The sequence below is a fragment of the Rhinopithecus roxellana genome, chromosome 14 (genome assembly GCF_007565055.1).
Source record: "Rhinopithecus roxellana isolate Shanxi Qingling chromosome 14, ASM756505v1, whole genome shotgun sequence".
NCBI lineage: Eukaryota > Metazoa > Chordata > Mammalia > Primates > Cercopithecidae > Rhinopithecus > Rhinopithecus roxellana.
The window spans coordinates 90,037,817-90,053,485 of record NC_044562.1 but is presented as its reverse complement, the minus strand read 5'-3'; the positions used below and the strand labels follow the sequence as shown (position 1 = coordinate 90,053,485).

Below are 15,669 nucleotides of genomic sequence, written 5' to 3'. Positions count from 1 at the left end.
CAGTTCTTTAAAATGTTGATGCTTGCTGTCTTATCAAGCAAAGGTTGTTTTTTTTGTTTTTTTGTAGAGACAGGGTCTCACTATGTCACCCATACTGGAGTACAATGGTGTAATCTTGGCTTACTGCAACCTCCATCTTCTGGGCTCAAGCCATCCTCCCACCTCAGCCTTCCAAGTAGCTGGGACCACACCCAGCCAATTTTTAATTTTTAATTTTTAATTTTATTTTTATTTATTTGTGTTTTTTTTTTTTTTGTAGAGTTAGGGTTTCACCATGTTGCCCATGCTGGCCTTGAACTCCTGGGCTCAAGCAGTCTGCCCGCCTGGACCTCCCAAAATGCTGAGATTACAGGCATGAGCCACCCGCACCCAGACCAAATAAAGTTTTAAGAAATTCCTTGGCCGGGCGCGGTGGCTCAAGCCTGTAATCCCAGCACTTTGGGAGGCCGAGACGGGTGGATCACAAGGTCAGGAGATCGAGACCATCCTGGCTAATATGGTGAAACCCCGTCTCTACTAAAGAATACAAAAAAACTAGCCGGGCGACGAGGCGGGCGCCTGTAGTCCCAGCTACTTGGGAGGCGGAGGCTGGAGAATGGCGTGAACCTGGGAGGCGGAGCTTGCAGTGAGCTGAGATCCGGCCACCGCACTCCAGCCTGGGCGACAGAGCCAGACTCCGTCTCAAAAAAAAAAAAAAAAAGAAATTCCTTGGCCAGGCATGGTGGCTCAGGCTTTTGTAGAAAAACAGCTTTCCTGTGAGAAGATGATCAATATTTTCTTTTCTTTTCCTTTGAATTTGGAATTGCCATTTTGGAACTGTTGTCTACAATGCATAATAATATATCAGAATGCTTCCTAGTACAATATTGGAGAAAGAACAAACAAAAGTTTAAATTGATATAAAATGCACATAATTGAACAAACAACCCTGCAAAAAAAAAAAAAAACCATCTGGGAATTTCTGATAATAACATTGAAATCTGTTCACACAGTCTAAAATTCTTTTGATGTATCATAGTTTTGAAAAAAGCTAACAGTTTATTATATATAACAAATATAAGGAAAATATTAAATTTTTTGAAAGATACTAGTTTTTACTTTTGTTCATTTTTTAGAGACAGGGTCTCACTATGTTGCCCAAGCTAGAGTGCAGTGGCCTGATTATAGCTCACTGCAGCCTCAAACTCCTGGACTCAAGGGATCTCCCACGTCATCCTCCTAACTAGGACCACAGGCGCATGTCACCACATCTGGCTGATTTTAAAATTTTTTGTGGAGATGGTCTCGCTGTGTTGCCCAGGCTGGTCAAGAACTCTTGGCCTCCTTAAGTGCTGGGATTATAGGCAAGTCACTGTGCCTGGCCAAAACTACTAATTCTTAATAGATACTATTATGGCTTCTATTCTTAAAGGAAAAAATAGGACATTTTAAGACTATATGCAAGGGATATTCAATTAGTATCTTTTTTATTTAAAAAGCCACTAATTAGAATCAGATTTCATTAGGCAAATGAAATCCAGATATTACTAGCCAGAAACTGCCAGGTGTAGAAACAGCAGGAACATTTTAGTCACTTCGTTGTTGACATTTTTGACTATCATAGATTAAGTATCAAACAAAATAATGGTATTTTGTTATATGAATCAAATGTATCTCTTTTTACGAGACATAGTCTAGCTCACCCATCCAGGCTCAACTCCTGGGTTCAAGGGATCCTCCTGCCCCAGCTTCCTGAGTATGTACCTGGGAGTACAAGTGCATGCCACCACACCAAGCTAATTTTTTTTATTTTTGTGAAGATGGGGTCTTGCTGTGTTGCCCAGGCTGGACTCCAACTCCTGACCTCAAGCAATCATCTCACCTTGACTTCCCAAAGTGCTAGGATTTACAGGCATGAGCTACTGCATCCAACCTGAACCAAATTTATCTTACAACTTAAGAGAGAAACATTTTTGGCTTGTTGGTTTTATAGAATTAAACCTAATCTTTGTTCTAATAGCAGTTCCATTGATTTGCAGATTTGAGGAAGTAAATTATTTTCTTGCAGTGTCTATAAAAGTAAATGAAATTATGTTCTATCATAAAAATCCTCTATAGATAATAATTTACATTTTATAGGAGAGAAAAATACATGTTAAAGTTTTTGAACAGACACAGGCAGAAAATAAATGGCAGTGGATTTGAACTTGGACTTACTTTGGACAAGCTCTTAACTGGTATATATTTTGTCAATCTTATGTCATGCACAAGAATGACATTTTTATAAAAGGGAAGAGTGAGTGTGGAAGTGTCTTCACTTACCTAACAGGTTATATGTGGTCGGGTGCCGTGACTCACGCCTGTAATCCCACCACTTTGGGAGGCTGAGGCGGGCATATCACCTGAGGTCGGGAGTTCAAGAATAGCCTGACCAACGTGGAGAAACCCCATCTCTACTAAAAATACAAAATTAGCCAGGCATGGTGGCGCATACCTGTAATCCCAGCTACTTGGGAGACAGGCAGAAGAATTGCTTGAACCCAGAAGGCGGAGGTTGTGGTGAGCCAAGATGGCGCATTGCACTCCAGCCTGGGTAAGGAGCGAAACTCCATCTCAAAAAAAAAAAAAAAATACGTAAATTTAAGTGACATTTATGGGTACTAAATGACCATAATATGTTCAGCTTTGCATTTTTTGCCTTTAAAATTAATTTCAATTTTAGTGTACCAATAAATGTATTACTGTAATAGTATATAAATGTATACTTTAAAGATCAATAGGAATTGTATATAAGCAAAAACGAATTCTAGAAATTATCCTATTATTCATGTAATTATGTCATTCATGTTATTTAAAGGAAACCACAATCCAGACAGGTTAAGTACCTAGTGTGAAGGTATATATCCAATTAATGGAGCTGGGCGACATACATCTGAGTAATAAAGACTACAGAGAAATTATCTGGTTAGGTAAAATCTGATACAAAGTTTAGAAACATGTCAAACAATTCTATGTATAGTCAGTGAAAGTGTAATAACGTGCCTGAGACATAATACCAGATCAAGTTCAATGGTTGTTTCAGGGGGAGGAAATAATTTTTAGAATGATGTCTATAACATTTCACATTTAAAATCATCTTAATAAGTCTAATTCTAGAATTGTGTCTAATTCTAATACTGTGCCTAGCTTTACTTGAATAAACAGAAATGTAGTAGGGAAGAGTCAGCATGTTTAGTTTGCAATATCTAAGTAATTACTTGTGTGGGTATCTGGGAAGATAGCTCTCCATAGCCCCACTGTCACTGACCTGTAATGCTTGTCCTGACGTCTTCGTTAACATTCAACAGATTACAAAGAAACTGGTGGAATGCCTTGAAGAAACAGAGCTTTTTGTATGATATCAGATTCAATACACCTCTAATCCTTAGTAAAACAGTACAAAACAGTAGAATAATTTTTAGTGTTTTCTAATATCAACTGAGGTTTTATGTGGGAGATTAACCAGAGGTTTGCACAAAAATAAAAGTGAAGACCATTAGTCTTTAAAGAAACTAAGACTCTAGGTTTGGATCCCATTTGTGGAGCCCCACATTCCAAGTCATCTAATGTTCTTGTCTAGTTAGCTTGTAAAAGTCTACCATAGAGGAAAACCCTTTTTTTCCTCAGTATAAATGTATTATATGTTGATAGAAAGTTAAATAACGGTTCAATAAATGTGCTTCTAAGTGAAATTTAAAAGTATTTTAAAGGTGTTAAATTATTTCACTTTCTAAAGGGGTTTTATGCAACACTAAAATGTCATGACTGAGCTGCCTCCTTTTGTTAAGGGACTAGTGCAAGAGTCTCACTCTGTCGCCCAGTCTGGAGTTCAGTGGTGCAATCTCGGCTCACAACTTCCGCCTCCTGGGTTCAAGCAATTCTCGTGCCTCAGCCTCCCAGCTGGGATTACAGGTGCATGCCATTACATGGGGCTAATTTTTGAATTTTTAGTAGAAACAGGGTTTCACCGTGTTGGCGAGACTGTTCTCAAACTCCTGACCACAAGTGCTCCGCTCGCCTCAGTCTCCCAAGGTGCTGGGATTATAGGCGTGAACTACCACACTCATCCTAGTGCTAGCCATGTAAACATTTTATCTAACAGCTAAAGGAAGATTAATTCATTCCATGGGCATTTATGAAATATGAGAGACTTGACTCCTGTCTGGGTGAAGCATCAGCAGCTAGCTCTACATTATTTTCTGATACTATTCCTACACTGTGCCACCTTTCCTTAGTGACTTGTGAAGAAAAAGTGATTATATGTAAATACTACACTTCATTGATGGCTTGGAGATACTGTGTATCTTTCTGTAATTTTACCCAGTTAAGTGAATAAAAGCAATAGGCCCGGCCGGTAGGCACTATTCTGACTTCCTGGTGTCTTCTTTGGAGGACTTTAGTTGGCCTCAGATTGAGCTAAAGAAGTTAGTTTACTGTTCTCTTGACTTAAAACTTCATCATGTTGGAACAAACATTTTCTAATACCCCAAGAACTTTACCATGGGGCATAGTAACATTTGAAAGTCATTTCGCTTGCCATGTTATTTATTCCTTGGTGAGAAAGATAATCTGGTCTTTTCAGATATTTTATAATGTATCCTTCAGTTGTGAATTAGCTGTCTTTATTTCAGTTCGTTCATTGATGGACTCAACATTCATTCAGGACCTAGTTTGTATTAGGCACTCTGCTAGGTGCTAAGGCTGCAGAAATGCGTAAGGGTGGACAGCAGCTTTGAAGCAGCTCAGCACCTAATGGGGAAGACAGGCAGGTAGATCATTACAGCCGGAGAGCGGTATACCCCTTTTAGGAGAAATACCACATTTATTAAGATTCAGGAAAGCCATCCCAAGGAAATAACGTCAATCACTCATATTTGCCAAACGCTAATTTTTACCCTTCTGAGGAAAGCTGTAGACTCTCCTCAAAAAAACAAAATTTTGCACATGATTTCAGATATTTGCCTATTCCTTGGAAATCCAAATATCTCAGTGTAAAACTCTAAAGACATTTAATGTTTTCAGTCCAAATTAACCCTCTATAACTTGCCACTTTTCCTATTTTAAATGTATACTTTCCAGGTTGAATATTTTGTACTGTTAATATTCTAGAACCTGACCCCATCTTTGTCATCATACAGACTTTAGTTATCACCTCGAGTGTTAACCTTTTCATTCTTTGCTAGCCTATGTGTCACAGTTGTAATTAATAATTCATATGCTGCTGTTTTAGGAAAGTTAAGTTTTGGAGTCACCTTTAAAAAGAATGCAGTTTGATTATCTCCTACTAGTAGTAAACAGTTTTGCTTCCTTTTTTTTTCCCGAGACTTTCAGGATCCTGTTTTACCTTTTACTCTTGAAGATTCATCACAAACATTATGGATATGGATATGTACATTTGAGATTGGTTATGAACGGTTAAGACCTCTTTAAATCTTTAACATGGGAGTTAAATACAGCGCGCGAACGCTTTCCGCGTAGGGAGCACTGGTGCTGAGGCGCCGCCCCAGAAGGCCCGGCAGGTCCGGGGGTGGGGGTGCTCGGAGGGAGCCGGGAGGGCCCCAGGCCAATGCCTTCCACTTCCCCATGCCTCACAGAGCTCACACTCAGCTCCTCGGATGTTCTGACTGGCTTGGTGTTTGTCATCTCACTTTATTAAGTAAGGAGGAAATCGGGAAAGGAGGGATAGAAAGGGTCCCCGAGTTCATTCAAGAGCAGACCGAGAGATGCGCCGGTCCCCAGTCGGGCCGGTGGCGGGGTCAGGCCGGCGCCCGAGTGGGGCGAACGCGGACGCCAGGCTGTGCGGTTTAAATCTCCCGCCTCCCGCAGCGGGAGCCCGACACCTCCACGCACTGGTGCGGAGGGGCACTGGCTACCGGAGGGCCCGGAGTCGGCGCGGGGCTCGCGGGCGGTGGCCGGAACGGGTGCCAGGACGGATCCCCGCGCGGCCGAACGCGACCCGAGGCGGCGGAGGAGCGGCGCCGGTAAGCGTCTGCGGCCCCCAGTCCGCCCCTCTTCCCCCTCAGGCGGCGGTCTGGCCCGGAGGCCAAATCCTGGGTTCCCATGGCGACGCCGGGCGGCGGGAGGCTCCGGCCACTCGCGCGCGCGCGCGCGCGCGCGGCTTCTCTGGTCCTTGCTGGCCTCCTTGGTTCTCGGGGACCCCGGCCGCTGCCTGCGGCCTTCTACCAGGCGAGGCCTTGCTCGGGGTTCTTCCGGCTTCCCACCAGGCAAAACCCGCAAGGAGCGGTTTCTGGCGTGACTGGGTCCCTGCGGCTGAAGGGCGCTTCCCGGCCACGCTCGCTGTGGTGAAGGAGCGCGGCAGCCCGGGGCTCATTTGGGTGATTTCTCTCGGCGGTGGAGGTCGCTCCTAGTAGAGGCGGCGGCCAATCACCCAAACAGCCCTCAGGTGCCTCCCTGCTGACCTCTTTTTAACGTGGTGCTTATTTTTATTTCGCTATTATTTTGTAATGGGAATATCTTCTTTAGAAACGAATTGGCAACCGATGGAGAAAAACAAAACATAGTAAATGTGCGATTTGGGTTGAACTGCAGAGTGCACGGGCCCACGAGGGGCTCCGCGCACAGATCCTGCTCCCCAGGCCGTGAACCCGGCCCCACTGCACAGATCTGGCTCCTGGAAACGCGGGTCAGCTGGTCAGGTGCCCAGGTGATGTCAGTGGTCCGATACCTGATGCTCTAAGGAAGACGGAGAGGGGAAAGCCGGGAGTCCATCCTGGCAACTCACCCGCGGTGCTGGGGCGTTGCCAGTAGAGGGGGTGGAATCAGTTTTCGTGTAATAGATGATCTTGATGCACACAGCATAAAGGCTGTTATAAACTATGGGTCTCTGTAAAATAGATTGTTGGGAAGATAACATTTTTCCATGGTTTTTATTTTTCCCGAAAGTATTTATGTATTGATTTATTTGGTTCTGACTCAGGCGACGTACTGTAAGATGATATTACTTTAATCATCTTCACGTCAGTATTTATGGAATAGCCACAGGTGCCTCAACCTTTAGTAGGAGTTAATTAAACATTTTCTGGCCGAATAAACGTCTCCGAATGGTATGTATGTATTTTTATATGACCAAAATTTTAAATCGTTTAGTATTTATCTGTGCCTATCAAACCCAGTATTCTTTGAAATCTCTATTTAATAGTGCAAAATGATTGTTTTTCTAGTCATTGAAACAGCTACGTGGAAGGCAGTGTTCTAATTACCAGTTTAATTTTAGAATTAGAAGGGTGCTCAGAGATCAGCCAGTTCAAAGAGGAAAAACTGCAAATATGAGACTACTGGAAAAAGTAGGATGCCGTATTTTTTATTATAAATATCATAAAAAATATAAAACAAAGTTTATACCAGTTACGGAAATAGGACCAGATATCAAAATATTAGATATAAAATGGATAATATACTGTCTTGTTCTACTATACTGCCAAACTTTGTGATTTCATTGTGTTATCCTATATTTACATTTTTTCTTTTATACTTTAGCTTTTTCAGTACTCACTGTGCTTCCTTTAAAATTTTATCCTTTTTATATTCTTTAACAACAACAGATGGGATATGTAGAAAGAGTTTTAAATATATCCGTAACTGGAAAGATTTCCTTGTTCGAAGTAGATTTTGTTATTTAATAATATTCGTATTGCCCTGTTCCATTTTGTCTGTTTTTCATTCATCCCTTAAGTTTTATTTTTTTTTTGGAAATCAAAATTTTCAAACTTGTGCTTGGATCCAGTATTCACCATTAAAAGTTAGTCACTTTCTATGTATCTCATTATTATTTTGCCATTATTGACTCACTTGCATATAACTCTGGGGTTTTTAAATTCCTTTGTTAGTTTAGTTGAGATAAAAAATAGACTAAAGTAACACAATATCTATATTTACAGCAGCCGACATTAACAACTGTTAACATTTTGTTGTATTTATTTCTAGTATTTTTTTAGATGCGGAAATAAAATATTTCCAATAAAGCTGAAGTCTCATCCCACCCGTCCATAACCAGGTACTCAACATCATAAGTTGATATCTGTGTTTTGTGTTTTTTAAATTATATTTTATACGTGTCTATTATTGCATGTGTTTTTAAATTTTAAATAAGTTACATCATATTGCATGTAGCCTGCACTTGTGTTTTTCACTCAGTATTATTTTATTTTGGTTTTTTGAGACGGAGTCTCGCTCTCTCGTCCAGGCTGGAGGGCAGTGGCCGGATCTCAGCTCACTGCAAGCTGCGCCTCCTGGGTTCATGCCATTCTCCTGCCTCAGCCTCCCAAGTAGCTGGGACTACAGGCTCCTGCCACCACGCCTGGCTAATTGTATTTTTAATAGAGACCGGGTTTCACCGTGCCAGCCGGAATGGTCTCGATCTCCTGACCTCGTGATCCGCCCGCCTCTGCCTTCCACAGTACTGGGATTACGGGTGTGAGCCACCACGCCTGGCCTCACTCCGTATTGTTTTAAAATTTGATTTGGATTGATATTGATAGTTCTAGCCACTAACATATTTGTTTTAAATGTTTTTTTTTTTTATTGTTGTTGTTTTGAGACGGAGTCTCGCTCTGTCACCCAGGCTGGATGGAGTGCAGTGGTGCCATCTCTGCTCACTGTAACCTCCGCCTCCTGGGTTCAAGCAATTCTCCTGTCTCAGTCTCCCGAGTAGCTGGGACTACAAGCACATGCCACCACACCCAGCTAATTTTCTTATTTTTAGTAGAGATGGGGGTTTTACCATATTATTCAGGCTGGTCTCAAACTCCTGGATTTAGGTGATCCACCCACCTAGCCTCCCAAAGTGCTGGGATTACAGGCGTGAGCCACCGCGCCCACCCTTAATTATTTATATAGTATTCTGTCTTATGAATATACTACATTTTTATCTGTATAGCTTTTTATTAATATACTTAGATTGTTTCTAGTTTTTTATTACAATGCTAAAATCAGTAGATGTTCATTTGGTAAATACTTATTGAGTATCTACTATGTGTCTTACACTATTTGCTCACAAACAGATGAAAATCTCTGCCCACACAAAGCTTTAAATACCTAGTGGTGGAATTGCTAGGTCATGAAGTAGAAGCATGTTTAGTTTTATGAGGAACTGCCAGACCATTTTCCAAAATGGTTATACCGTCTAATGCTTTCATTGGCAATATATGAGTTCCAGTTACTCACGTTCTCACCAGTTTTGGTGTTGTCAGTCTTTGTCATTTAAGCTATTATTGTGGATGTGTATTGGTGTATCATCATGAGTTGAGAATTCATTCCTGCTCTTGCTTTTATCAAAAGTTTTTTTGTTTTTGAGGAGAAATTCACATAACATACAATTAGCCTTTTTTTTCTTTTTTACTTTGACTAAACAAACCCAAACAACTGTTTTGAAGTGTACAATTCAGAGATATTTATTGTTTTCACAATGTTGTGAGATCACCAGCTCTCTCTAGTTTGCAAACTTTTTCATCACCCCATAAAGACATCCCTTACTCATTAATTACTTGATTTGTAGTTTTTTTGTTGCTGAGTGGTATTCCATTGCACATTATTACTGTAATTTGTTTGTTCACCTGTTAATAGATATTCTAATTTTTGGCTATTTTGAATAAAGCTGGCAAGAACATTTACAGATCTTTGGGCATATTTTTCATTTATCTTGGGTAAATAAGAATACAATTGCTGGATTGTGTGTGTTTCCAAGAAACTCAATTTTTTCTGAAGTGGTTATACCCATTTTATATTCCCACAACCAATGTATGAAGGTTCCAGTTGTTCCTCATTGTTGCCAGCACTTTGAATTGACAGATTGGTTGTTAAGCAAGATCAAATGGGGGTGTGCTGATACCTCTTTGTGGTTTTAATTTTTGTTTCCCTGATGAATAATGTTGTTGAATGTATTTTTATATGCTTAATGGCCATTAGTGTATAGTTGTACACTGCATAAAGGTGTTTTGGTCAATGATGGACCACAGATATGATATTAGTCACATAAGATTGTAATAGCATATTTTTATTGTACCATTTCAGTGTTTAGACATGTTTAGATACACAAATACTTACCATCATTGTGTTGCAGTTGCCTACAGTATTCAGTATGTAACATGCTGTACAGGTTTGTAGCCTGGGAGCAATAGCCTCTAGGTATGTGGTAGGCTTATAACATTTGGTTTGTATAAGTACATTCTGTGATGTTCTCACAATGATGAAATCACCTAATGACACATTTCTCAGAACATATTCCCACAGTTAATGCATGACTGCATGTGAATATCTTTTGTTAGTTTGTTCAAATAATTTATCTGTTAAAATGAGATTTTCTTATTACTCAGTTGTAATTATTCTTCATATATTCAGAACACAGGTCTGTTCATATGTGTGTGTGTATGTATGAAAAGTTTCCTCCAAATTTTCATTTTCTGAATTGTGTTTTTCAATTTTAAATTTTGGTGAAATCCAACTTCTTGTTTTTTTTTTCTTTTATAATTCACGTTTTAAATAGTCTAAGAAATCATTGTCTGCCCCCAGGTTGCAAAGATTTTTTCTTCTGGGATTTTTACAGTTTTTTGAGATGGAATCTCACGCTCTTGCCCAGGCTGGAATGCAGTGGCAGGATCTCAGCTCACTGCAACCTCCATCTCCCGGGTTCAAGTGATTCTCCTGCCACAGCCTCCCGAATAGCTGGGACTACAGGCACCTGCTACCTTGCCCAGCTAATTTTTTGTATTTTTAGTAGAGACAGAGTTTCACCATATTGGCCAGACTGGTCTCAAACTCCTAACCTTGTGATTCACCTGCCTCAGCTTCCCAAAGTGCTGGGATTACAAGCGTGAGCCACCACACCTAGCCAGGAGTTTTACAGGTTTTAAATTTTACATTTAAGTCTGTTACACATTTTGAATTACTCTTTGTAAATGATGTTAGTTAAGAATTGGGGAGCAATTCTTTTGACATATGGATATCTGGTTGTCCTTGCATTGTCTGTTAAAAGTCAAACCTTTCCACCAGTGAATTGCTTTGGCGCCTCTGTTAGTCCATTTTGGGTTACTATGAAGGAATACCTGAGACTGCGTAATTTATGAAGAAAAGCAGTTTATTTGGCTCACAGTTCTGCGGGCTGTACAAGAAGCATGGTGCAGCATCTGCATCTGATGAGGGCCTCAGGCTTCTTCCACTCATGGAGGAAGGTGAAGGGGGAGCAGGCGTCGCATGGTGAGAGAGGGAAGGGTGCCACACTCTGTTAAACAGCCAGCTCTCACATGAATTTACAGAGTAAGAACTCACTCATCACCAAGCCATTCATGAGGAATCCACCCCCATGACTTCCCAGAAGGCCCAACCTCCAATATTAGGGATTACATATCAACATGAAATTTTTAGGGGACAAACATCCAAACTATATCAGTGTCCTTGTCAGAAATCATTTGGTTGTATATTTGTGGATGTATTTCTCTGTGTTCTCTGATTTTTCTCAGCAATGTGCTATAGTTTTTAATAGCACTGTGGTTTGTATTTCACTGAATTTGCTGCTAAATATTTCATAGCTTTGGATGTTATTAAAAATGAGAGTGGATTTTAAATTTCACTTTCTAGGCTAGATGTGGTGGCTCACACCTATAATCCTAGCACTTTGGAAGCCTAGGCGAGGGGAATCACTTGAGGCCAGGAGTTTGACACCAGCCTGGGCAACATAGGGAGACTCCATCTCTACCAAAAAAAAAAAAAAAAAAAATCACTTCCTAATTGCTACTAATATATAGAAATGTGATACATTTGTTTTGCATTGTCTGATTCACTAATTGCTGAATTTGCTCAGATCTGTTGCATTAGATCTAGTAGATTTTTAAAAGATTCTTTAGGATTTTTTGCATACATAATCGTGACACCTGTGAATAAAGACATCTTTGCCTTTTCCTTTTAAATGTGGAAGGGGTGTCAGCAGTCATCTTTGCCTCTTACCCAATATTAAAGGAAAAATATTCACTATTTCACAGTTAAGTATGATGTTAGCTGTGTGGGATTTTCTGTTGTTGTTTTCTTTTTTTTTCTTTCTTTTTTTTGGGGGGGGGGACAGAGTCTTGCTCTGTCACCAAGGCTAGAGTACATTGGCACAATCTCGGCTCACTACAGCCTCTGCCTCTCAGGTTCAAGCAATTCCCCTGCCTCAGCCACTCAAGTCGCTGGGACTATGGGTGTGCAGCACTATGCCCAGCTAATTTTTGTATGTTTAGTGGACACAGGGTTTCACCATGTTGGCCAGGCTGGTCTCGAACTCCTGACCTCACATTTTCTGCCCACCTTGGCCTACCAAAGTGCTGGGATTACAAATGTGAGCCACCGTACCCGGCCAGAGTTTCTTTTTCTTAAATCATGAGTGAGTGATACATTTTTTCATTTCTTTCCTACATCTATTGAAATGGTGATACTTCTCCTTTAATCTCTTAATTTAATGAATTACATAGACTGACTTTTTTTTTTTTTTTTTTTTTTTTTGAGATGGACTCTTGCTCTTTCACCCAGGCTGGAGTTCTGTGGTGCCATCTCAGCTCACTGCAGTCTTCACCTACCAGGATCAAGCAGTCCTCCCACCTCAGCCTCCCAAGTAGCTGGGACTACAAGTGTGTGCCACCACACCCAGCTAATTTATTTTTATTTTTATTTTGAGACAGTCTTGTTCCTGTCCCCCAGGCTGGAGTGCAGTAGCACACTCTCGTCTCACTGCAACCACCGCCTCCTGGGTTCAAGCGGTTCTTCTGCCTCAGCCTCCTGAGTAGCTGGGATTATAGGAGTGCACCACCATGCCCGGCTAATTTTTGTATTTTTAGTAGAGACGAGGTTTCACCATGTTGGTCAGGCTGGTCTTGAACCCCTGACCTCAAGTGATCCGCCCGCCCTGGCCTTCCAGAGTGCTGGATAACAGACGTGAGCCACCATGCCCCGCCAAAGAGAAGATTTTTTTTTTTTTTTTTTTTTTAAAACACAGAGTCTCACCCTGTCGCCCAGGCTGAAGTGCAGTGGTGTGATCTCGGCTCACTGCAACCTCCACCTCCCAGATTCAAGCAGTTCTCCTTCCTCAGCCTTCTAAGTAGCTGGGATTACAGGCACAGGCCACCACACCCAGCTGATTTTTACATTTTTTAGTAGAGGTGGGGTTTCTCTATGTTGGCCAGGCTGATCTCCAACTCCTGACCTCAGGTGATGCACCTGCCTCAGCCTCCTGAAGTGCTGGGATTACAGGCATGAGCCACTGTGCCCAGCCACACCTGGCTAATTTTGGTATTTTTAGTAGAGACGGAGTTTCACCATGTTGGCCAGGCTCGTCTGGAACTCCTGATCTCAGGTGATCCACCCGTATCAGCCTCCCAAAGTGCTGAGATTACCGGTGTGAGCCACCGTACCTGGGCCATAGACTGATTTTGAAATGGTAAGCAAATCTTGCATCCCTTGTATCAATTCCACCTAGTTAGTCATGTTTTATCCATGTATATATATACATACACACACACACACACACACACCTATTACTCTATTAGATTTGTTAGGATTTTGTGAAGGGTTTTTCATTCATATTTAATAAAAATATTGGTCTATAATAATCTTTTCTTGTAATATCTGTTTGGTTTTGAGGGCAAAGTTATGCTGGCTCATAAAATGAGTTGGGAACTATTCTTTCCTCTTCTACTCTATGAAACAGTAAGTTTGGTTACGTCCTAAATGTTTGACCGAATTCACCAGTGAAGCTATCTGGTCCTGAAAGAGTTTGGTTTTGTTTTGTTTTCACGGGATTTAAAAAATTATTGATTCACTTTTTAAAATGAGTATAAGATAATATGAATGCTCTCTTTCTTGTGTTAGTTTTTGGTAAGTTGCATTTTTCAAGGAATTTGTTCATTTAACTTAAGTTGTAGAATCTTTTGGTGTAAAGTTGTTAAAAACATACCTTTATTAATCTTTTAATGTCTGTAGGATCTATAGTGACGTTCCTTCTTTTATTCCTAATATTGCTCATTTATGTTTTTCTTTCTTTGTTGATAAATCTTACTAGAAGCTTTTTAAATTTAATAATTTTTTCAAATCAACCCATTTTTAACTTTAATTTTCTTATTTGTCCATTTTCTATTTACTGACTTACTTTTATTGTTTCTTCTACTTGGGGTTTAATTTGCTCCTCTTTTTCTAACTTCTTAAGGTGGAAGCATAGATAATTGATTTTATACCTTTCTTTCTTTTTTTTATTGAGATGGAGTCTCACTCTGTCACCCAGGCTGGAGTGTAGTGGCATGTTCTTGGCTCACTGTAACCTCTGTCTCCTGGGTTCAACTGATTCTCCTGCCTCAGCCTCCCAAGTAGCTGGGATTACAGGTGCTCGCCACCACACCCAGCTAAATTTTGTATTTTTAGTAGAGGTGGGGTTTCACCATATTGGCTAGGCTAGTCTCAAACTCCTGACCTCAAGTGATCTGCCTGCCTCTGCCTCCCAAAGTGTTGGGATTACAGGTCTGAGCCACCGCACCTGCCCTTTTTTTTCTAATGTAGGTATTTAAAACTGTGAGCTTTTCTCTAATCATGCTTTAGTTGCATTCCACAGCTTTTGATATGTTTCTATTATCATTGAGTTTAAAATATTTTAAAATTCCTCTCTGATTTCTTTGACCCTTTATTTGTTTGTTTATTTATTTATATTCTTTTTTTTTTTTTTTGAGATGAAGTCTTGCTCTTGTCGCCTAGCCTTGACTCACTGCGTCCTCCACCTCTCCAGTTCAAGAGATTCTCCTGACTCAGCCTCCCAAGTAGCTGGGATTACAGGCACCTGCCATCACGCCTGGCTAATTTTTGTATTTTTAGTAGAGACGGGGTTTCACCATGTTGACCAGGCTGGTCTTGAACTCCTGACCTCAGGCGATCCACCCGCCTCAGCCTCCCAAAGTGCTGGGATTACAGGCATGATCCACCACGCCCGTCCTGTTTGTTTAGATATATGTTATTTCCAAATATTTGGGAATTTTCTAGATATCCAATTGCTATTGATTTCTGTTTAAAACTTTTTACTTTTTTTTTTATAGAGACAGAGTCTTGCTCTGTCACCTAGCCTGGAGTGCAGTGGTGTGATCATTGCTCACTCCCTGCAGGCTCAAACTTCCTGGGCTCAAGCGATCCTCCCACCTCAGCCTCCAAAGTCACTGACACTACAGGCATGTGCCACCACTTCTGGCTTTTTTCTTTTTTTTTCTTTTTTTTTTGTAGAAATAGAGTCTTACTATGTTGCTTAGACAGGTCTCAAGCTCCTGGCCTCAAGCAATCCTGCTTCACCCTCCTGAGTCACTGGGATTACAAATGGGAGCTACAACACCTGGTTTCTATTGATTTCTAAAGTAATAGTATTATAGTCTAAGAATGTTATCTGTGTTATTTTAATACTTTTATTTTTCTGCCTAGCATATGGTCTGTTTTGGTGAATCTTTCAGTTACCCTTAGGGAAAAATAATGTATTCTGCTCTTGGTGGGTGGACTGGCGTATAAATGTCAGTTAGGCCAAGTTGGTTTAAAGTGTTTCTCAAAAAAAAAAAAAAAAAAAAAAGGCGGGGGGGATTGTTTAAAACTTTTATGGTTTCACTTTTTTTTTTTTTTTTTTTTTTGAGATGGAATCTCACT

General features: G+C 40.6%; 1 protein-coding gene across 3 annotated transcripts in view; it reads left to right on the top strand.

Annotated features, from left to right (window-relative positions):
• Nucleotides 1–5,548: 5,548 nt before the first annotated feature.
• The window catches only part of ICA1L (islet cell autoantigen 1 like), a 100,164-nt gene continuing 90,043 nt past the window's right edge, over nt 5,549–15,669 (top strand). Inside the window, exons 1-3 of one of the 3 annotated variants that reach the window (XM_030916759.1) lie at nt 5,549–5,674; nt 5,845–5,999; nt 7,963–8,032. The gene's annotated coding sequence lies outside the window, so the exon portion shown is untranslated. Of the gene's footprint in view, nt 6,000–7,962; nt 8,033–15,669 lie in introns of all 3 variants that reach the window. The other 2 variants (XM_030916757.1, XM_010386891.2) reach the window with 2 other exon arrangements.